The sequence below is a fragment of the Symphalangus syndactylus genome, chromosome X (genome assembly GCF_028878055.3).
Source record: "Symphalangus syndactylus isolate Jambi chromosome X, NHGRI_mSymSyn1-v2.1_pri, whole genome shotgun sequence".
Classification (NCBI taxonomy): domain Eukaryota; kingdom Metazoa; phylum Chordata; class Mammalia; order Primates; family Hylobatidae; genus Symphalangus; species Symphalangus syndactylus.
In genome coordinates, this window is record NC_072447.2 from 89,473,246 (window position 1) to 89,485,257 (window position 12,012).

The following is a 12,012-nucleotide window of genomic DNA, read 5'->3' on the forward strand; positions in this document are numbered from 1 at the left end:
TGGTCTTCAAATGGCATGTAATTCCAAGCTGAAGAAATGGCTATCTGAGTGGATGTCTTGCACAGAGGAATAGCATTTTTCTTCATGATTTACTATTCACACTCTACCTGTCATGGTACTGGTAGTATTCATGTTTAATTAACGTAATTATTTTCTATGAAATGTATTGCCACAGGAGCATATGTATACATGCATATAGAAAAGATCTGAATCAAAGACAGAAGTATCTCTCAAACCTCTGGTGGTGTAGAAATTAAGCAGAAAAAAAATCATATTTGTGAACTATATTGGCATAATCAGGGACTACGTCTGTTCAGAAAAGTGTACAGCAGCCACTTTTAAGCAATAGGGTTTGACTTGCTCCCCAGTAGACAGTAGTTCTCTACAAATGAATTTCTTTCACCATAAGAGAGGAGTTGAGTGTGTTTAACCTGAAATTCTGAATTCTGAGTCTTTCATTGGAGTAAGAATGTTTGAAATTCTAGATAAACATACTTGTATTAATCACCTTCATTTTCCATGTTATTTCCTGGGTGACAATACTTTAACTCCTCCAGATTTTATACTAAAACTGAAAATAAAGTAATTTTTAAGGTAGTTATTTCATGTGCCCTGAATCTTCCGCCATCACTGTCAATGGAAAAGTGGGCAATGTTGGCTCTATAGATGCTCCCCAGCAGCCTCCTCAGGGCAGGTAAAGGAAGTTAGTGTAGAAAGGATTGCAAGACAGAGGATCTGCTGCCTACACTGAGAGCTCCAGCCTCTTATCTACAGTGGAAAATCAACTGATAAGATAAAGTCCTATAGTCTCTTCTACTCCTTAATGATCTGCTTCTGCATGTCCTCATATGATGTTTTCGATTGAATTAGAAAACTAACTAGCTTTGTTTTCAATGGATTAAAGTTATGTCTAAACAAGTAATTTCAAAATTGCTGACTTGAAATCTTGTTATTTTCTAGAGCTTTCTCTGCACAATTATTTGCACTTTGTATTACTGTGTTCCTTTATGCATGATTTTGAGAGCTCACAATAGAAAAATTTAAGTTAAAGGCAATAATAATCATTTAAATTTACGTACTGTCTTTCTTCCCTAAAGATTCCTAGGCAATTTGGAAATGATATGCACACTATACTTTGCAACAACCAATATGCAAAGCACAACAAAATGACCACTTCAGGCCACACAAAATGATCACACTAAGGCCAGGCAAAAAGATCATTAATATCAATAGGCATCCTGTGCACAACTAAAGAGCAGTATATGCCATGGGTCTCATTCATTGCTGTGTGAGAGTATGAAAGTGCTTGTACTCACATCTCAAACAAATCAAGTCCAACATTTTAAACTCGTATCATATAAGAGATCATAGGCAAATAAAATGAACACAAAAACATTTCAAAATTATTGATTAAAGTTGTCTTTGAGTCTTCTGGAGAAAAACAAGTATTTTGGTAACTGAAAGACCAACAATACTCAAAGGTAATTGTGCCTTTAAGATATGTGATATTGTAAATTAAACTGTTTTAAGCATTTGTGAAAAACGTAATGACAAAATAGCCAGTTTGAAAATCACAGACTCTCATTTGCGTGTGTGTGTGTGTGTGTGTGTGTGTATGCTACCACCTATCTATATTTCAGTCTGTATTTTATAAAAATGACCAAGCTGTTCAGATTGTGGGGGAGGGTGATTAGTTTTAAGTAAATTAAGTTAAAACAGGACTCTCAGGTCAGAGACTCTTAAGAGTTTAATAGAGACCAACTTGTCTTTTGGCTTATTTTTAACACCTATGACAATTAGATATGTGATACAAATGGTGACTCCTCTATAGCAAAATAAGTTCAAATTATATTACCATTACCCCCTGATAGTATGCAACCATTTTAAAAAATATTTTGAAAAACATGTCAAGAATCAACCTAGCTGTGATGATATTGAATATTTGCTGGAATGTATGTGTTGCTCTAAAATTCTTTGCATGTCCTAACCCTGTTTCATGCCTCTGGCTTCAGAATTTTGCAGGGCCCACTCAAAGTTCAGTGTCAAATTAAAAAGTGACAAGAATGGAGCAGCATAAATAATAGCTTAAAGATTTTCTCTACTTTCCCACATACAAACATATGAATTTCAAAACCCAGCAGGTTCTGCTGAATAAATATGTTCAGATTTCATATAAAAGTTGCAGAATAAAAATGGCAATAATACTCAATTCAACAAAAATTTATTGACTGCCTACTTTGTTAAAGTGGCACGTGAAGCATGTGGAGTAAGGAAAGGAGCTTGCTTCAAAGGGCTAACAATCCCCATGGTAAGATAAGAATAAGAAATGTACATAACTAACTGTTAAATAAAGGAGTGCTAGAGATATGTACTATTATCAATGTGGATGCCACTACTCTCTATTTTTATTGTTCCTTTTTTATAATACACATTCATACTCAAACATAGCATTTCTTTGTGCTATTTTAATAATATTGTGCATCCTTGTTGAAACCCAGGTAGATGCAATTATTGGTTGATTTATATGTCTAGACAATAAAAGTGTTTATCTGAAAATTCCTATAACTGAATTTAGCTCTGATGAGCTTGAATAATTTTTGTAAGGTATTCTTTGTTTTGAGACAAGCTCTAACTTTGTTGTCCAGACTGAAGTGCAGTGGGGTGATCATGGATCACCCTACCCTAGACCTCCTGGGCTCAAGTGATTCTTCCCACTTTAGCCTTCTGAGTAGCTGGGACTACAGGCCTCAAATGATCCTCTTATTTCGGCATCCCAAAGTGTTGGGATTATAGGAATAAACTACCGAGCCTGGCCTCTAAGAAAATGTTTTTAAAGGGATAAAATGTAGAAGAATAAACACATTGCAAGCTTCTAAAAGTCACCTTCTATTCCTCTGCTTCCCATTTGGAAAACTGGGAATTAATGGCAGGTAACCTGAGCAACGTGAAATATTCACCTCCCCTAATTTTCAGTCCTTTTCTAATTAGAGAATTTGTGTGTGTCTCACAATTCTGTAACTAGTTACACGAGTTAAGTTAGTACTTGAGTTAAGGAGGAGGGAAAGACTCAGCAGCAGGTGCTAGGAATCAGACTGCAAAGCAAGGAGGTTCTGTAGGATGGTTCTGCTCCACTGTAGACTTCATTCCATCTGATTTATGACATGGTAAAAACATTAGGCAAAGAGAAGCATGAAAAAATACATTTCTAGACTAGAAATCCCTGTTTGAAAAATTACGGGTATTGTGATTTAAAACAAGGAAGGAAACTAAAAGCATCCACCAGATTGGTAACAGCTTTTTGTAACCAAATTGTCCCCAGCTAAAAGTCGGCCTCATTGAGATTTTTGGTAGTACATTTCTCCATTGACTAGTAATGTATGGATTCATTTCTATGAATTCAGCAACCTATGGGGAAATGGCATTGATGTTTAAAGTGTGACTATTTAGTTGACTTGTTAGGATGATATTCAGAGCTTGAAGAAACCTAAATCTCTAACAAAAACTCATTAAGCATGGAATGCATTCTGCGCTTGTTTTCTTTTCTTTATGTATTTTTCCCTTTTTGAAATGCATTCTACAAAGCAAAGCTTGCAGCGCTATTTCAAAATTTCCAATTATTTTGTGGAAAATATGCTCAGCGTGAAATATGTTCCCTAACACTGATAAAAGACATAATCAGAGAGGAATAAGAAAATCATTCTGAATGGGCCTGCATTTGCACTCTTAACACAGAGTAATGAGAGACAGGAGCATGCTTATCTTAGGGGAAAGGACTAGAAATACAGTAGACAATCTCATGAAAATGCTGTCTGCCTCACTAAGCTTTTCAGGACAGACTGCTACTGTGTCAGTCATGCTCTTCAGGGAACAGAGATGAACTCGGGTAGAGTTGCATCAGCGAAATAGTGAGCAATGCTCCAACAGGATCCTAAAAGACTAAACAAATGCATTTTGAGTTTGTCAGGCTTAACCCAGATGTATTTATGTCCATCAATATTTTGGTTGTGATATTGTACTATAGTTTTGCAATATGTTACTATTAGGAGATACTAGGTAAAGGGCACATGGGTGTTTCTGTACTAGCCTTAAAACTTTCTGTAGATCTACAATTATCTCTAAAAATTTTTCTATTAAAAACCTCAAAGCACAGGTTTAACAATTAAATAAAAGCTAACTCAAATTATTTATCTAACATTCAGTACTTTTCATGACTCTAAATGTTGACCTTTTATTTTCTGTTTTTGTTTTTCTTTTTTTGTTGTGGGGGAAAGTTTTGGGTGAAGCAGTGTCTGAATAAAATCAGGCTCTTTTGAGTTTTTCTTGAACTTGCAATAAGCTCCTGTCTCTGGCACCTACAGAGCCCTCAGTCCCACACTGCGACACTGGAAATCCTGATCATACACCTGGAATGCTTTCTGATTGATTTCTTGTCCTAGCTGAGGTAACTGCCTACAATATCAGCCACAATACCAACCCAGGGAATGGCACCCCAATTAAATGAGTACCTGAGGATTAACCCCTCAAAAACTAGATATGGAATCCCTTGTGGAATTATGAGTTTAATAATTTCAGAAACATTCATTAATTCAACAAACATTTATTGAGCACTTACCACATACCAGAATTTTGAAATCGGTATTGCTTTTGGGGATTTATTTTTATAGTCTGGATTTCGATTTGAGTTTGAATTCTAGGTTTGCAGCCTATCTAGCTGTGGGAGAATGAGCAAGTCCTTTAACATCTGTATCTCAGTCTTTCTGCCTATAAAATGGGAATAATAATTGCACCTATCTAATAAGGTTGTTGTAAAATTTAATAATATAATCACACAAAATGCTTACCTTGGTGCCTGACGTAAAGTGCTCACTTGATATTAGCTCTTATTGCTCTGTTTGTTTCTCCTCCTATTCTATGTTCTGTATTATGCAGAAAATTGCAATATGGTTGAAGTTCATTTAAACAGCGTGGAGAGGAAGTTTCCTCTTCATTATTGACTACTGTAGTGCTTCATAACACCTTTTTTCCCCATTTTAACATGCATGACAATTGACCCTTATATGAGCAACATACTTTTTTCCCCCCAGCATTATGTGCAATTCCCTGGACATTAACTGTAATGTAGGTCCTTACGAGTGCTATATCATCAAGAAAAACCTTGAACCTGTTCTGACTTTTTTTCCCTTTTCTTTGGAGACAGTCTTCCTCTGTCACCGTATCTGGAGTGCAGTGGTGAGATCTCTGCTTACTGCAACCTCCACCTCCCATACTCAAGTCTCCTGGGTAGCTGGGATTACAGGCACATGTTGCCACATGTGGGTTTTTTTTGTATTTTTAGTAGAGATGGGTTCTCTCCATGTTAACCAGGATGGTCTTGAACTCCTGGCCTCAAGTGATCCGCCCGCCTCAGCCTCCCAAAGTGCTGGGATTACAGGTGTGAGCCACCGTGCCTGGCCTGATTTTATTTATTTTTTAACAAGGCATGTAAGTCTCACACTTTGGTACTGCAACTACCATTAGCAACACACTCTTTTTGATGCACCCCACAACATGTTGAAACACAATAGTTTGTTGTCACACCAAGATTGAAAGTTGCTGGTGTACAGGGATATCTATGGGTTTTCCAACCTAAATTTAAGCCAGTAACACTGTTATCCCAGCTTAACCTTCATAAATCACTACTATGTCTTATTCCCATTAACGAAGAAAATTGAAAAGTGACTCCACTACAATAACATAGAAATTCCTATCTCCTTTGTGTTCACCATCACTTATAAAAAAAGATTCATATTTCTTATTTCTATACCTATTTCTAACTTAAATCCAAGAAGGCTTGCCTGAAAGTTGTGCAGTTGCTTATTCCCTTTCTTAGAATATTTGAAATATATTGAATATTTGAAATTGTTAAATATTCTAGATAAGAGAATAAGCAACTGCACAACTTTGACCTTTTCAGGGCTTGTGCAATATGATTCACTATCCATTCCTTCCTGTTTACACTCTCAGTAACCTGTAGAGATAAAGCAGTATGGGCAGCCAATCAAAATGCAGAATATTGAAAAGGTTAAAGTCTATGTTTATGAGTCTATTAAATGTTTATAGTCTTTCACAGACTGCACTGGGCATTAAAACTATTGTTATCTTGTTCTGGTCATAAACATTGCAACAAGAAAGAAGTGGGTAAAAACAATTTCATTCGCAAGACAAAATTTGTAATGAGAATACAAAATGGCATAATATGTATTAATTTGTTCCCATGACAATAACTGCAAGAAAAACAGAAAATAGTGTAAACCTAAACCACTAATTATGGTGGAAACAGGAGTTATTAAATAACTGTTAAGAAACTCAATTTAAAAGTCTAGTACTTAGCGTGATAACTTACCATTCACGCTTTGGAAAAAGATGAGAGACATTTGAACTCCATAAATCCATAACTATAAATCAGCTGACTCCTTTCTAACCTTTCTAGCCAAAGATCAACAATTGATGTGACTTTATTTTTAGGTAACCAATGATGATGAATGTACTATTATTTCTACATCTGTTTTATATTTGAAATGTATTATTATTTTCCTGGATAATACCTTGAAGTATCTAGAGCTTCATAGCATAATTATATGTTATATAAAAACATATTGTTTTGGTCTTGTCGTTAGGTCAACTGTTAGGCCTTATTACAATGAAAGAAAAATTGCCTTTTATATACTATGCTTATCCAAATTAACTGTACTTAGAATGTCTCCTATAAGAAAAGCTAACATATCTTGGTATAAATCACACAGACTGCTAGATGTTAGCTGCAGGCATACAAGCCTTGATTGAAATACATTAATCCTTTGGGAGGCCAAGGCGGGTGGATCACCTGCAGTCAGGAGTTCGAGACCAGCCTTGCCAACATGGCGAAACCCCGTCTCTACAAATAATACAAAAATTAGCCAGGCATGGTGACGCATGCCTGTAGTACCAGCTACTCGAGATTCTTAGGCACGAGGCTCTCTTGAACCCAGAAGGCTGAGAATGCAGTGAGCCAAGATTGCCCCACAGCACTCCAGCCTGAGTGACAGAACGAGACTTTGTGTCAAACTAAATAAATAAATAAATACAATATATTCATCTGCTTTTTTTTTTTTTTTTTGAGACGGAGTCTCACTCTGTCGCCCAGGCTGGAATGCAGTGGTGCAATCTCGGCTCACTGCAAGCTCCGCCTCCCGGGTTCACGCCATTCTCCTGCCTCAGCCTCTCCGAGTAGCTGGGACTACAGGCGCCCGCCACCACGCCCGGCTAATTTTTTGTATTTTTAGTAGAGACGGGGTTTCACCGTGGTCTCGATCTCCTGACCTCGTGATCCGCCCGCCTCGGCCTCCCAAAGTGCTGGGATTACAAGCGTGAGCCACCACGCCCGGCATTCATCTGCTTTTTGTTTTAAATGTAAAAATTATTAAAATTTCCTAGTATTACTAAAAATCCTAGCAAAAACAACTGGATACTTTTATTGTAATTGGATCTTCTTCTACCAGAGAGAAATAAAGGGGTATTTTAGGGTATTTGGAACAGTGATCTGTATAATGTAAAGCTAATGAAAAATATGTTAGCAATTTGATGACACCCACATTTACAATTAAATAATTTTGAGAATTTTTTTTTTGCTGTACTCTTTCAGTTGTGAAAAAATTGAAGACTGAACACCTAACACAATTAAAGACCTAGTGGTTAAAACATAATTTCATTTGAAAGGTAACATTCTAAGCTGATTTAAAATTATATGAATTATTCTTTCCTATTTTCAACAGATTTGGAGAAGGCAGCCACTAAATTTGGAAAGAAAATAAAAATGAATCCATGACTATCATAATGACCTAATTTTAACACATAGTGGTTTTCTGAAGTCCTTCCAAGTCTAGACACTTCATTCTAATACAACAATACTCAGTATGTGGAATGAATAAATAACAACATTTTCATACTAAAGGCCTCTATGTTCCTCTGAGAAACATTTTGGAGAGGGTAAAATTAATCTTGGCTACTTATCTCTGGGTTTGTTGCAGTTGCTCTTGGCTGCCCTAGCCCTATAAAACCCTATCAAAGGCTGACGATCATGTAAAGCATTCTTCCTCTCTCCTGCCTTCTCCGGTGAAAGACCCATTCCCTCATTGGATCTACTCGTCATTACTGGATCAAATATACTCTTAGTATTGTTCCTACTGAAAAAATGAATGCCAACCTTTTTCTTCCCCTGTTGCACAAGCCCACCTGCCCTCCAATTAAGAGTAATTGCAACAAAGATTCTTATATTCTCCATTTTGATATCAGATATTTATCAGAAAGGTGTGGCTTTAATGAAGTCACTCTTACCTTATGTTTCTGGCATAATCAACAATAATAGCTAGCACTTATATAGCACTTGTTATGCACCATTATCCTAAGTATTTTATATGTATTAGCTAATTTAATCCTCATTATAACTCTAAAATATGGAAATTACTTCCTTGCTCATTTTGCAGATGGGGAAATTTAGATCAGAGACGTTGTGTTAAATTTATAAGATTTTATAGCTAATAAATACTAGAGTGAGTTTTCAAGTTGGACATCTGGCTCTAGAATCTGTACTCTTCACCATTGTACTACAATGATTCCCTACAGCAAGTGCTACCTCCACAAACAGGTATATCACCCCTCTGTGTGTGTGTGTGTGTGTGTGTCTGTGTGTCTGTGTGTGTGTGGTCACATAATAGGGTATCCTAAGTTTTGAGGATCTATAAAGGAAGTAATGAATTAAAAATTAGAAAGTACCAGGACCTGGGACCTATGATGATAATCAAACCCTAAAAAGATGAGGATTTCCAAAGTCTATTGGTGTTATATCTACAATTTAAGAAAATTAAAGGTTCTACATGAAATTGTTGATTAGAAAGCACAAACATTACAAAATTTAGTAAATTATAAAAATAAGTAAATACAATCTACTATTTTTTACATAATTATTTTCATCTTATGATCAAGTGCTAAAACAATGATTTCAGTTATCTGTCTTGGGATACAGTCACTACTAGAGTTCTAATCTCTGAAGGCAGGGACTGGGAATTATTTCCTCAGAACCTAGAGACATGCCTGACATAAAATAAGTACTCAATATACTGAAAGAATGAATAACAAGAGCTATTAATAATGATTACCTACTAAGTGTTAGGCACTGTGTAACATGCTTTGCATATATCATGTTGAATTCTTTAACAATCCAAATCTAAGACAGGCTCCATTATCCTCAGTTTACAAATTAGAAAACTGAGTTTTAGAAAGTTTTAGTCATTTATATAAATTATTCACTGACAGAATAATAATTCATACCTATGCTATATTCCAAATTCTAGGTGCTTTTCATTATGTTATTTGGCAAGAATGAATAAATGTCTAGATGGTTTATTTTCGCTCATGCTGAATGAGCAGAAATTATGACCCAACTTATCTCAGTTCTGTGTTCAAAATAGTTCTTATTTCCAAAGAAATAAAAAAGAAAAAAGGGGAAACAAAAGAAATAGTTAAACAGGAAAATGAAACAGATAAAGTTAATGAGTAGCTATACATTCTTATAGAATGCTAGTCATAATTCTAATCAAGTTGTGTCATAAGAGGTTATTTACTTGTCAGTCTCCCCAACTGTACTGTGAGCTCTCCCAGGACAGAGAATATATCTTTTATTCATTACAATGATACCTACTACAGAATCTAGTTCATAGTAAGTCATCAAATAACTTTTTTTAAAATAAATGAAAGGAGAAAATTGATGTGGAGGGAATGGACAGAAGAGGGGGCAAGACAGATAAGTACAACTCTAGAGCAAAGAGCTGAGGTGGGAACAAAAGTATATTTTACAGGCTTACAATTTCAAATGGCTTTAGGCCAGAAAAAGTAATTTCAGGGAGTGGCATAGACTGAGCATTAGATAGTAGGGAGGAGCAATGACTGAGGCGAACTGGACAGTTCATGCTCCTTCTCAAATCACCTATGGAAAAGAGACAATTAAAACTAGATATTGCTTGGACAAGTTGTGTTATTAGCTTAATTTGCCTAATGTGGGAACAGTTTAAGACTATGGCCGGGCACAGTGGCTCATACCCAGCACTTTGGGAGACCGAGGTGGGTGGATCACGAGGTCAGGAGATCGAGACCATCCTGGCTAACACGGTGAAACCCCGTCTCTACTAAAAATACAAAAAAAATTAGCCAGGCGTGGTGGCACGCGCCTGTAGTCCCAACTACTCAGGAGGTTGAAGCAGGAGAATCACTTGAACCTGGGAGCCGGAGGTTGCAGTGAGCTGAGATTGCACCACTGCACTCCTGCTTGGGTGACAGAGTGAGATTCCATCTCAGAAAAGAAAAAAAGAAAAATAAGACTATGGCCCCCACTGACTTACATATAAGTAGAAATAGATGCAAAAACAGCAGTTATTCCTATTTTGAACAGATACCTGCTTTTTTTTCCATTCAACAAATGTTTCTTGAATGTCTACTATGTACCAGATACTGGGATAGGCCTTAGAGGTACAATGGTAATCTCCGCCCTCACAGTTTATTTGAAGAGATAGAAACATGACAAACAGATCTATCCTCATGCCCTCTATTGTCTAGGAGAAACAGAAGCCACGCTAAAACAGTATTCAAAAATCTGTTTTTACTATCTTCCTTTCTTTCTCTTTCATTCTTTTCCACCTCCCCACTCAAGGCCATCATGCTCCTGTCATTTTCCGTATTCACTCTCTGGCTATACCGAGTGTCTTTCCAGGCCTTCCCTCCTCAGAAATGCTTCAATATAATCTTTCACTCTAGCCCCTAATAATCGAAATTTTGTAAAGACTCTGAGAATAATAATAATTCAGGCTAAATATATGAAAGACAGCAGTGTGCTAAGTTTACTGAGAGCATAAGCTTTGCATTACATTTCCTCTTTTCCACAACAATGAATTGTAAATAGTAGCAGCTCAATAAATACTTCTCTCGCCTTTAAGGTCTTTAAAAACATCTATCTCCCCTGGCCTATTTACATTTTAAAAGATAAGCAAATAAATTGGAATAATGATGGGAAGTAGTCAGTTGCTAAGACAGTCTCCTGGTGCTGTCATCCTAATACAATCCCTTCGGATACTGGGGCTTATGGACAGAATTACAGGGACAATTCAGAATTTTACTATAGACTGGACTGGCATGGTGGCTCATGCCTGTAATCCCATCACTGTGGGAGGCTGAGGTAAGCAGATCACTTGAGGCCAGGAGTTTGAGACCAGCCTGGCCAACATGGTAAAACCCCGTCCCTACTGAAAAATACACAAATTAGGCCGGGCGTGATGGTGGGTGCCTGTAACTCCAGCTGCTTGGGAGGCTGAGACAGGAGAATCGCATGAAACCAGGAAGCAGAGGTTGCACTGAGCCAAGATCCCGCCACTGCAATCCAGCCTGGAAGACACAGCAAGACTCTGTCTCAAAAAAAAAAAAAAAAAAAAAAAAAAAAAATTGTATGATAGACTATCCTCTAAAAACTCCAAAGCTTTAGAAGAACTGTTTGCAATTGTTTGCAATTATAGGTTGGTTGTCACCTTGATTAGTATTTTAGATTAAATCAGTGAGGGGACAAGTAGTAAAGCTACATTTGGTTCTGACTTTTTAAAAAAAAAAATGAGAAGTAGCCCATGGCTTCTGAAGTGGTTGCTTTTTTGTTCTGTGCTAGATTTGACATGTTAAATATTTTCAACCCCTCTAAACAGCAGTGCAAATAGGCTATATTTAATATATAAAGGGGAGATAAAAATAAATAAAATAAGAATGCTGTTTTCTCTTTCATAGTCTCCCTATAGTTTTATAAAACCATAAATTCTGGAGCATTAAAAAAAGTAGAAAAAGTTGCAATAAAAATAAATATTAAATAAAGAGGCTGCTCCATCTTCCCCTCTCTCTCGTGAAATTCTCTTGATCTTTCCAATTTTATGTTATATTGTACACTCAAGAAACCTACACATTAGT